This window comes from Zingiber officinale, chromosome 4A, assembly GCF_018446385.1.
Source record: "Zingiber officinale cultivar Zhangliang chromosome 4A, Zo_v1.1, whole genome shotgun sequence".
Classification (NCBI taxonomy): domain Eukaryota; kingdom Viridiplantae; phylum Streptophyta; class Magnoliopsida; order Zingiberales; family Zingiberaceae; genus Zingiber; species Zingiber officinale.
The window spans coordinates 91,294,092-91,306,936 of NC_055992.1; positions in this window are offsets into that span (position 1 = coordinate 91,294,092).

The following is a 12,845-nucleotide window of genomic DNA, read 5'->3' on the forward strand; positions in this document are numbered from 1 at the left end:
TTGATATATGTATTGTTAGTATATATTAAATTATTTTATATAAAGGTAATTAATCTTTTTTTTTTACTTTTATTGTCTATTTATTTCTCCTTTTCCTTTATAAACCCTAAATTTTTAATATTAATCCAGCCTCTATTAGCCTCTATTAGTTCTCTTTTTTCTCTAATCTTTTTCTCATTCTCTTTGTATCGTCTATTTTCATTGTTCACATGGTATCAAAGTACAGTCCTACTCAACTGAAAAGTTTAGATTTCGAAGAACTTCAACGTTGTCGTCAATATTTGTGATTTCAAGATGTTTGAAGGCCAATCATTGTGAGGCTTCTTCAACGATTCCTATGCCATGGTTGGTTTACTGAGAAAATTTATCCATTGTAGTTGTAGAAGAATTTCATTCTCTTGAGTTTTAACCGTTGGATTGCTTTGAAATTTTGAGAGAATGTTCCTCGCATCCAGAGCTACATTGTGAATGGTGGAGATTGGATTTTGAATTTTTAAGTCCACCTAACGACTGAAAAATGTGATAGTTGATTCTGTCTTTTCATTGGAAATCTGATAAACAATAACAATAATTACTTAAACTTGGAGTACCCAACATGGCAGTAACAATTTCTCCTACATACTCTAGAGTGACTCAATCATCCAATGTCGTGATCATATTGTTCTTATCGAATAGTTTCAAAAGTTCTGTGCATCTCTGCCACATGTCATGTCTACCTCTTGTCACATAAGTTTGCCCTCTAGTGGTATCTCAGGTATACCTTCCCTTATATGGATCTTTGATTCTGAAGCTTTGCATCATATGTCACCTAATATCAAATTTTTTTTGTATCCACAATTCATCTCTTTCTACGTCGATCATGACAGCTGATGATTCTCTCATGTCATTAGTTGGTGTTGGCTTTATTTGTACATTTAATTTGTCTTTGTCTAATGTATATCATATTTCTAATCTTACTTTGAATCTTGTCTCAGTCGGTCAATTATGTGATTTTGATTTCTCAGTTTCTTTTACTTCATCTTCTTGTTATGTGTAGGATCCGCGATCCCAAAAGCATATTGGGATAGACCGTAGGCAAAGGGATTATATGTATTAGAAGAGTTGAGAGTTCTAGATGTTACAGCTGTGAGACCCTTGGCCGACTAAAGGGGGGTGAATAGCCTGCAAGTTAGATTACCAAATTCTTTTGCTTTCCAGTTTTAGCAAAAACACACGTTAGTTTAATTAATAAAAATAAACATAAAATAAAGAATAAGAGGTTGAAGATTTATTTGATTTGCAATCGAGGAGGTTGCTAATCCAAAGCAAAGTAAGCTCACTAAATGACTCATTCAATGAAGGTGGAGTAACCTTTTACAGATGTTGAAAGCTCAGAAAGGAAACTACATAATGAGGAAATGATAATATAGTGTTCGTTGTCAAGTGTAGTTAAAATGAAGAGGACCAGGGCTCTATTTATAACCTACTAGTCAAAAATATTTGTTGGCTGACGTGGCATCTTCAGGCGCCTGAAGTGGGTCTGGGCACCCCCAATGGTACACTTTATCTACTCACAACAGTTCTTCAATGGCGCGAAGATAAATCTTTATTGGTACCCGGGCGCTTGGACCAGTTCGGGTGCTTGGACCAGTTCGGGTGCTTGGACTATTTCTGGTCCGAGCGCCTGGAGTATGGGCGCCTAGACTTGGTCCAGGTGCTTAGACAAAGTTAACATAGAGTTGACTTTGTCCGACTGCTGCTCCGGTCGCTTGAGTGATTTTTCGGCTATCCAGAGTTGAGCTTACCCGAACCCAATTCCGGTCTTCTCCTCGAGTAGACTTTTGCTCCGACTTCTCGTCCCTCAGAAGCATCACACACATCCTTCTCGTCCGTCGCGCGTACTCTTCTGCAGCACTTCATCCTTCTGATACACCGAGCTTGTCGACCTACTTCCAATACCATCATTCTCGATAGTTGTGTCTTTCGCTCGACTTCTTATCTTCCTAAGTTCTTGTATACTTAGACACAAGTATCAAATACAATAGGACCTAACTTAACCCAGTTGATCACATCAAAACTTATCTGAGATGCTTATAATCTCTCCCTTTTTGATATGCATCAACCCCAGATTAAGTTAGGGTAATGATAACAAACAATAACATAAGTAAATATTGATTTTACAATTTACTATAATAATTTGGCAATTATAACAAATAATAAAAGTTAAAACTCTAAAACTTATATCTCCCCTAAACTTATCCTCCTTCCCCTTTGATCACATAAAAAAAAATAGGGGCATATATCAAAACAATCCATAAATTTTTCTAAGGATGATAGAAAGTTTGAGAAAATTTTTTAAGATTTATTTTTTGAATATCTAAATTTCTAAAAATTAAAAACCAAATTTGTCAAAGAATAATTTAATTTTTTTTTTAAAGTGTAAAAATATCTTGAAATTTTTTTCAATAATAATAATAATAATTTGATAACATAATAAAAAATTTAAGTGCAGAATATTTTTATTTTGACCGTAGAAAATGTTTTAAATGGATAAAATTATTTTTGAAAGTAATATTTAAAAATAGTTTTACAATCCTAAAAATCTGACTTATTTTTTAAAACATTCAAAATACAATGGTAATTATCCAAAAATCAGGTTTGTCAAAAATTTATCTCCACAAAAAATTATATTTTAAATTATATTTTTAAATCAAAAATTCATAATAAATTATATAATCATTGAAAATTTTCAAAAATTTTATACTAACAAATTATCCATTTTTACAACACAAAAAAATTTCAACAACAAACAAAAAAAATATAAATATATCTTAATAGATATAATTCATTTAATACAGAAATATGTATTTTTAGAAAAAAATATTAAAAATAGATTTTGATCTAAAAAACCTACTAAGTTTTAGTATGTAAAATTGAATGTATATCTGCAAAAAAAAAATAAAAATCAAAATTCAAAGTTTCAAGAATTTTTAATATTAAAAATTAATTTTTTGGTAAAAATTTTATTAACGGTAAAAAAAATTTTAAAAAAAATATTCTGGTAGAATATTTACTATCTTATTATTATAAAAATTTTGAACAGAAAATTCTAACATAAACTTTGCAGAAAAAAGTATTTTTCTAAGTAATGAAATTTTAACTTAGTAAATCAATTAAAATAAACAAATTAAATCTAGACATGCTTTTGAAACCCAATATAGGTTCCTCTTACCTACTAGATTAATAAGATATTTTTTAGAATATATTTTATGACACTTTTGTAATTTGACCTTTGTGATATCTAAAATATCAATTAAGCTTTTGAAAATTTTTAAAATTTTGAACATTTGAATATGAATAATTATTTTTCAATTTTTCTATTTGATCCTTCAACTTTAATTTATCAAATCTTCTAATAGACATGATTTTACTAATGTAACTCTTAACTCTAAATTCTCTCCTTTTAATTGTTTAATGTTTGCTTCTAGTTTACATGAATTTTTTGAAAGCATTTTAATAAATTGATACAATTTATCGAGAGGTAGAGAGCGTAATACCTCACTTATCGAATCGATCTCGTTATTTGGCGCTCCTCCTTCATCGCTGTTTTCTTTTGAATTATCTCCCCCTTTATTGATGCTCATCTTAGAGGTACTTTCGTCATTTTTCTGGCGATCTTCTATCAGTGCTAGTCCGATATACGCTTCTAGCTTAGATTCGGATGATGACTCATCCGATGTTGCTCTAAGGTTCATATGCTTTGTTCGTGTTGGCCTTTTATCCTTGTCTTTCTCCTTCAATTTTGGGCAGTTGTCCTTGATGTGCTCTTCTTCTTGACAGTTATAGCACCGAACATTTTTTCTTCCCCTTGTTAGCTTTTTGGTCTATTTCATACCAAAATTATTAGGCTTAAAATTTTTTAAAAACTTCCTTATCACAAAAGTTGTTTCGTCTTCGTTGAGTGATGTGTTGAAATCCAGTTCATCCTGCTTGGCTTATAAAGCTAGGTTCTGACTTGACTCTATTTCTTTTGTAATTTCTGCACATCAAGACTCATGTAATTCGAAAGTCAAAAATAATTCTTCTAGCGTACTTACTTCCAAGTCATTAGAGATGTAGTATGCATCTACTAAGGACAATCATTCTTGTGTTCTTAGAAAGACATTGAGGGCATATTGGATTAAGTCCCGATTCGTTACCGACTATCCAAGGTTGTTGAGTTGGATGACCAGTTCCTTGATCTTCGCATTGAACCACCTTCTCTCCCTTGTTCATCTGGAGGATGTCCCATCTCGCTAGTTTGACCTCCAAGGTGCCTTCATAGAGCTCCAAGAATTTCTCCTAGAGATATTTAGAGGAATTATAGGTGCTAATTCAGTTGACTTCTGGCAGTGGCAGTATAGTTAGCAGGTGGAATTCTACTTTGTTGTTGGCTACAAAGTCTGTCTTTACTTTTTGTTCCATAGGTGTTCCTCTTTTTGTTCTCCGCTTTCATCCCTGGGTACTTCAAAACTATTTTTAACATTAGAAATATATCAAAATTATTTTTAAAATATACCTCCATTTTGCGCTTCCAAAATGCAAATTCTCCTTCGAACTTCGGTGGATGAATGCTTGAACCGACCATTGCTTGTTGGTTCAATCAGTGGTTAGTCCCTCTGACGCGATTAGATTCTGATACCAATTGTTGCAGAAATTAACGTGTTTTATCTGGTAGTAATGGTAATGGAACTACATTTGGTACTTCAGATCAGAATCAACCTTTCAGTTACAACCAACCAAGCACTCATAATTCCTTTGCCCCTGTTGGAAGCAACCCCTTTGGATGAATATGAATCCTGTAACTAGCACTTGCTATTAATTTTGGTATCTTACCTATTTTTTCCCTACTTGAGTCAGAATTTCTGTTGGATGTTTTTTTCGAAGAAAAATATGGGTATATGGATCTTCGATGTTGAGATCCAACAGTTGGGTCCGGTTAGTCATCTCGACGATGAGTCAATGACTCTAATCGGTGGAGCTTGGTATGACGATGCGGACCTTGTCCCATTTATACTCTAGACATCCTCTTTCGGTTATCGAAGTACCCCTTCGGGTAAGAGACATACCTTTTTGGGTATCGTCGCTACCGACCTAATCTTTTCGGTCATCAAATCATCCCTTCGGATATCGACACAACCCCTTTGGGTAAACTCATCCCTAAGGATAAGAGTATTAAGGTCGAGGTGAAGGCTAGGCCTTATTTCCTTAAGACAATATTGTCTCGCCCAGATACTTACGGTTTATTAGCAATCATCTCCCAAGATACAACGACTTGCGTTTCAAAATATGAGCACTCTAAATTTCAAGCTCTGTCGAACTTTCGAATCCTTGAAATTCTTAAGAGAGGAGAGAAAGAATAGAACTCAATAGGAGAATTCACAACTTGAAAATTGAGTAAGAATTGAGTGATTTGAGTGGAAGGAATGAGGTTTGTTTTATAGGGATGAAGGGTTACTCTCAAGAGGTGAAAGATTTCTTCCAAGAGGTGAAAGGATATGAGATGTGTTTTTCCCCTTAAACCTTTTCACTTAAACCTTTTCATTAAATCTTTTCATTATAATTAATTTAATTGATTAGTATGATTAACTATTTACTTAATCTATTGTAAATATTAATTAATCAAATAATTAATATCACAATGATTAATCTTTTAATCAATCAATAAATTAATTATAATTTCATACCCTCAATAGTTCCACATACTCGAGTTAGAGTTCATCCTTAAATCCAACTCATATGAGAATCAAATTTCCGTCCGATCATACCAGAGCAACCCTTTATTAAACATTAATTTCTCATTCACTTAGAAATTGGTTTACGACGATCTACTCATGAAATAGTTGTCTTATCCCTAATGGTCACCAAACCAATTTTTCAACAATCCCCACATGAATGAAAATTATGGATAAGTTTCAAATCTTAAACAAGAGTTTCATTGGAAGACTATTGCATCAGGAAAGGTAGTTTGTGGCTTTGAACCTTCCGTAGTGAAATACGGTCGGATTTACTTAGCTGCCCAATGAACTATGTCTTGAATTGTTCAGCCGTTAGTATAAACCAAGACAATCATATCCACACAATAGCCCCCTAGGTTTTTACTAGTTCTCTATCGTGTCCATTTTGGCCATGGATAAAACTTGGGATTCATAAGTGTTTCATTGAAGCGGCTCGTCTTCACACTTATATAGGTGATCTTCTATTAAGAGTATCCTACAATACCTTATTATACCCTTTACGATATAATATAAGAATCATTAAGAACTTTTGTTCATCCTTTACTCATTTCACAAGTTGCACCTGTCACACTCCGAGAGTATACTTGTCCTCCAAATTGGAAGGTACCCCCTAGTGACAATATAAGAAATAATTGATATCAAACCAATAAAAATCAACACAAGCATCGATGCAATATAAAATTACAACTCATAATGACATATGCGTATATGTATGCATGCACATGTGAACATATTAAATTAGCCAAAAACATAACTAATGACATAAACATTCGATACAAAAAGGAAACACAAACTATAAGCAGCGGAAAGTAAAGTAACACTCATATAGAAATCCAAACTCAAAAATCTGAACTGGAGTGAGACTGGCAACCAGGACCTCTGAGCGACACATATCCTCTATCTGCTAACCTGGAGGATCAAAGAAGAACAACGGGTAGTGAGTATATAATAAAAATATACTCAGTGGATAGAAGAAATAGTGCATAATAATATACTGATAGGAGATCAAAGATACAATCTCAAGTAAAATACTTACTAACCAATGTAGGTGTCCCAACATAACCATCAGCTAACCAAAGTATAATTAATAACAAGTCGGGAGTACATACAGTACATCCAAACCTGCATGAACCAATACATGACCAATATATAGCAAGTATATAATAAACACTGACTGCAGGAGAACGCTCTACCACGGATGGTCCCGTGGGCAGTCAGGGTAAATGACTAGTCACCATTCATGGGAGAATGCTCTACCACGGATAGTCCCGGGGGCCGATAGGGTAAATGACTAGTCGTGGATAGTCATAGGATCACACAAATCAGAATGAACCGATTTCAACATATCTTTGACTCCATACCCCCTTGGACTTAAAAGCTTCTTGGTTATTTTCCTTCCAAGTAAGACTCGCAGGTTGGAAATATTTCCACTACCAATGAACCCAAAAGTTCATTAGCTACCAATGAATCCTACTCAAGTATAACCTAGCTTTTAGATGCCAAAGATATAATTGGTTCATTTCCGAAGGTTGCTTTCTCTTAAAATTAGAAGATGTGTTACTAATTTCCATTTGTTGCATCATGGGAGTTATTGGATTATAAATTGTCAACCATCATACCAGAATAGATAACTTCCCTATTTTTCTTGATAACAACTTTGTTATCAAAATAGACACAATATCTATAATAGTTTAGAAACTGAAATCAGGTTCTTTCTAAACTTGGTACGTAAAGATAATTACTTAAAATCCAAATTTTATCAAAAGATAAACATCTCCCACTGCAACAGCTACCACTTTTACAGTAGTGCCCATGTGGATGGTAATTTACCTTTCATTTAGTTGTCGGGTTTCCTGGAACCCTGCAATGAATTGCAGACATGATTAATGGCATCTTGTATCTACACTCCAGGTTCTGGTAGATAACACCACTAGACATGTTTCAACTAATGAATTAAATACACCTAAATTGTTCTTAGTTCTAAGAAGACAGTCTACCTTAATGTCCAAGTCCTATTTCCAATCATTACAATTGGGACTACTAAGTCTTTTTCTATAGTATGACTACTAGGGATTGACAAACATCCTAAGAATCACAAAAATATTTGGTCAAGATCAACTCCTTAAAATCTCCATGAATTTTGTGTATACAAAATCGAAGAGGAGATTTTATTCATTAATTTTATTATCTAGGTCAACTTTACTTTATGACGAATAAAATTAATAGTTGATCGGTCTTTGATCAAATATTTGGTCAAAACTCTTTAAATTTAAAATAACATTGATTCCTCAAACAATATTATTTAAATTCACCAACACCTCAAACACCGTGAATTTTGCATGCCACGTTAGTGTGGACGTATACAAATTCATCATTTGTAAGAGGAGGGTTTTACCCATTGACTATCTTGTCAACTTTAAATTACCTCAAACACCATGAATTTTGTATGCCACGTTAGTGTGGACGTATACAAATTCAAACATTTGTAAGAGGGGTTTATTAATTTTATTATATTGCCAATCTAGTTTTATGACAAATCAATAGTTGGTTTCCCTTTGGTCACACAAGTGATAGTAGTGACTCCGTTGGGAGGATACTATTAAATGTGTCTAAGTGTATACCATTACTTGACACTAAGTCCATTAATAAGATTATGCCCCTTCCGTTGGGGAAGATCACACACTCTTAATTAACTTCCTATAGTCATCCAAAAATGGAAGTCTGTTCTAGTGATCCACAAACAAGCTCATCCGTTATGGAGGAAGGCACTCAGAGCCAACGCGCAAGCTTGTTTGCATCACTTACAAACCAGTAATGGAGACCATGGGATTTACTTAAAAATCCCTCTCCCACTTAGTTATTTATAAATGAGGAATTTTAACTTTGCTAGCCTACTAAACTAGTAAACTAACATGCACACACAGCACAATATAAAAGCAATAAATAGAAAATCTAATTTTCAACTATTATGACTTTTATCTCTAGTTGTCCTCCGTGTGTTGTCATCCCAAGCTGCTGCCATATTTGGCCAACGCCACCGGGTCTAGCTGTCACATCCATCTTGCTCCTAGTTCCGCTGCGCCTCTGGTCCTTAGAAGGTTCACGCTTTGCAAGATTTGATCCACGACATAAATAGAATTTTACATTTTTGATCCTATATTCCATAAAAGGAATGCACATGTATCTAGATCAAAATAAAATCCTAATAAAACTAAATACAGCTCCAGTTGTATTTTAATACAATCATGCACACACATATAAATGCCCTTGACATGTCCAAGGGTCCAATCACACACATAATAACTAAAAGCCATAATAGTTGGATCCTGCATCCACAAAGTTAGCACATCCTACTATTAACCTGCCTAAATTATGTATGATATGTGCATAATTAAACTAATACCAAATACAGAGGCAAAACCCTAGCTCGATACCTGTGTTGGTTGCTACTCGGAAAACCTAGAGGTTCCACTGTACAAAAATTTTGTACAAAGGTCTGAACCTTTTCCTAGCTACCATGTGTTCTTTTAAATTAAATTTTGGATCGCCTGCGGAACTTAACACGTTTGATCCAAAACTTAATCTATTTGTTCTTTTAGGTTTTGACTTGGATCTCCTGCGGAACTTAACACGTTCGACCCAAATCACCTTAAGTTATTAATTCCATTAAATATTAATTTCCATAATTGGTTCCCAATACTGACGTGGCGAGGCACATGGCCTTCTTGGATATGGGAGCAACCACCACCGACTAGACAAAACCTTTTATAGAAAGCTAATATTTAATTTCCTAAAATAACTTTAGGTTAACCGAAAAGAACAATCAAATCACAAGGAAAAGAAAAAACAAAAGAACACAACATCGAAAAACATATTCGAAATTCTAGAATCGTAAGCCTCTTGTATTTGGTATTATTTCCATAAATAACTAGTATGATGCGGAAAGAAAAATTACTAGTTATACCTTGTAGAAAAACCTCTTGATCTTCTACCGTATTCCTCTTCTAATCTCGGACGTTGTGTGGGCAACGATCTTCCAAGATGAGAAACCACCAACCACCTTCTTCTCCTCCTAGCTAGGTTCGGCCACAAAAAATAAAGCTTCACCGAGGAAGAAGAAAAACACCAACCAAGCTCCAAGAGATGCAAGCTTTCTCTTCTTCTTCTTCTTCTTCTTCTCCAAGTAGTATCCGGCCTCGACAAGAGCTCCAAGCAATAGAGAATTTCGGCCACCACAAAGAGGAAGAAAGGGAGAAGATGTTGGCCGGCCACACCAAAGAATAGGAGAGGGAGAATAATAGAGGTTGTTGTGTCTTGTGAAGGCACCCTCACCCCTTCTTTTATATTCCTTGGCCTAGGCAAATTAGGAAATTTAATTACAATAAAATTTCCTTAATTCCCTTAACATGATTTAATTGAGAAAAATAAAATAATATTTCCCCAATTAATCTCTAATGGCTGGCCACATCAAGAGGAAATAAATTAGACAAGTTTTAATCAACAAATTAAAACTTCCTAATTTGTTTCCGGAAATTTTAAAAATAAAATTTCTCTTTAAAATCTCTTCATGGTTGATAAAAGGAAATTTCTATAATTTTAATTTTATCAACATTTGGATAATTTTAAAGAGAAAATAAAATATCTCACCAATCTACAAATAAGGAAAGAGATTTAATCTCTTTCTTTAATCTTTTGTAGATCTTTTACAAGAGAGATATTTTAATTTTAATTCTCTTTAATAAATTATTTCTTCCACATAATAAAAATTAAAATTAAAATCCTTTTAATTTAATTTGGCCACCCCACTAGCTTGGGTTCAAGCTAGGTCACCCAATTTTATACCTAGGCCTAGCTTGGTTCCCAAGCTAGCTTAGGCCCCTATTGGGTATAGAAGGTGGGTATAAGTGGGTATAGTACTCTATAAATAAGAGGCTACGATAGGGACCGAGAGGAGGAATTAGTTTTGGTCTCCCGATAAAATTAAGCATCCCGTGTTCCCCCCGAACACACAACTTAATTTTATCAATAATAATTCATTCCACTAGAGAACTATTATTGAACTACCGCACCAATCCCAAATTACATTTTGGGCTCCTTCTTATTATGAGTGTGTTAGTCTCCCTGTGTTTAAGATATCGAATGTCCACTAATTAAGTGAGTTACTGACAACTCATTTAATTAATATCTTAGTCCAAGAGTAGTACCACTCAACCTTATCGTCATGTCGGACTAAGTCCACCTGCAGGGTTTAACATGAAAATCTTTATGAGCTCCTCTTGGGGACATTATCAACCTAGTATCTCTAGGACACAGTTTCCTTCTATAATCAACAACACACACTATAAGTGATACCATTTCCCAACTTATCGGGCTTATTGATTCATCGAACTAAATCTCACCCATTGATAAATTAAAGAAATAAATATCAAATATATGTGCTTGTTATTATATTAGGATTAAGAGCACACACTTCCATAATAACAGAGGTCTTTGTTTCTTTATAAAGTCAGTATAAAAGAAACGACCTCAAATGGTCCTACTCAATACACTCTGAGTGTACTAGTGTAATTATACAGTCAAGATAAACTGATATCTAATTACACTACGACCTTCCAATGGTTTGTTCCTTTTCATTATGATCGTGAGCTACTGTTTATAATTTATAAGGTACTGATAACATGATCCTCTGTGTGTGACACCACACACCATGTTATTTACAATATAAATTAATTGAACAACTACATTTATCATAAATGTAGACATTTGACCAATGTGATTCTTATTTCTAGATAAATGTTTATACCAAAAGCTAGGCTTTTAGTATACACTCTAACAGGCCTCACTTAAGGTAGTCCAACACGTCATCTAGCAGCGCTGCAGTGAGTTTATCCCGACTGATGCTGCTGCTAGTCATAGCTGCTATCAGATAGCCACCCTCCTTAAGTTGGTTGATCATCCCATCGATTGCCAGATCGAAGAGGCGCAGAGCCCGATTGGCGACTTAGAGCCCGATTGGCGACTTTCTCATTGAAAACATCTGAGCGGAGGTAATTTTTCTTCATAGCCTCAAAACGACTAGGCTTGGCTTCTTGGTAGGTCTTCAAGGCTGATTGGAAGGCCTCTAGCTCATCCTTGGCGGTGGACAACGTAGCATCCTTAGAGGCGAGTTGGCCACGAAGGGTCGTTTCTTCGGCCACCCGACTGTTCTGCTCGGTGACCAGGAAGTCCTCAGCTTCCTTGGGTTTTTGGGCGAGGGCTCGGGCCTCTTTATTCTTCAGCTCGAGGTCTTCGATGACCCGATTCTTCCATGCATTGGCCGACTCGATTTTATTATCGAACGCGGTGACCTGCTTATTGAGCCAAGACAACATAGTGGCCTGCCTGGTACTCTTTTCCCGTTCATCCTTGAGCAGTTTATTACTCTTCTCCAGGTCGACCCGCAGTTTGGCCACCTCGGCGTTTGTTTGTTCTTGAGTGGCGGAGGATTGGCCACTCAACACCTTCATTTGCTTCACTTCCTCCTCTAAAAATGCGAGCTTTTGGCACATGGCCAGACTCTCCACCTAGTACTGCAAGCAACAAAGAGAATATAAGCACCGATCAGAAGTAAACTTGTTGGTCGCTACTTGGAATTCCATTCTATTTCCCTTATACAAAAATTTGTACAAGCACAGAACTTTCCTAACAACCTATGTGTTCCTCATGAGTTAAACTTGAATTGGAAACATAACTTAACATTTTTACTTCAAGTTCAACTCATGTGTTCTTCAGTAGTTAAAACTTGGATTGCAAACGATACTTAACATTATTAATCCAAGTTCATCCCATGTTACAGAAGTTGATTAAATATCTATTTCAAGGATTGACTTCCAGGTTAAATATGGCGAGGTACTCGACCTTCTTGGGTATGAGATCATCCACCACTTCCTAGACAAAGTCTTTCAAAGAAAATGGATATTTAAACTTCTTACAGTAACCCTAGGTTTAACTATAGAGACCTCAATAGAAGCACAAGATCAAAACACTAAATCGAAATACAAAAAATGAAACACGAAATCACTAGCTTCTTGTGTTGGTATTTCAGGATCC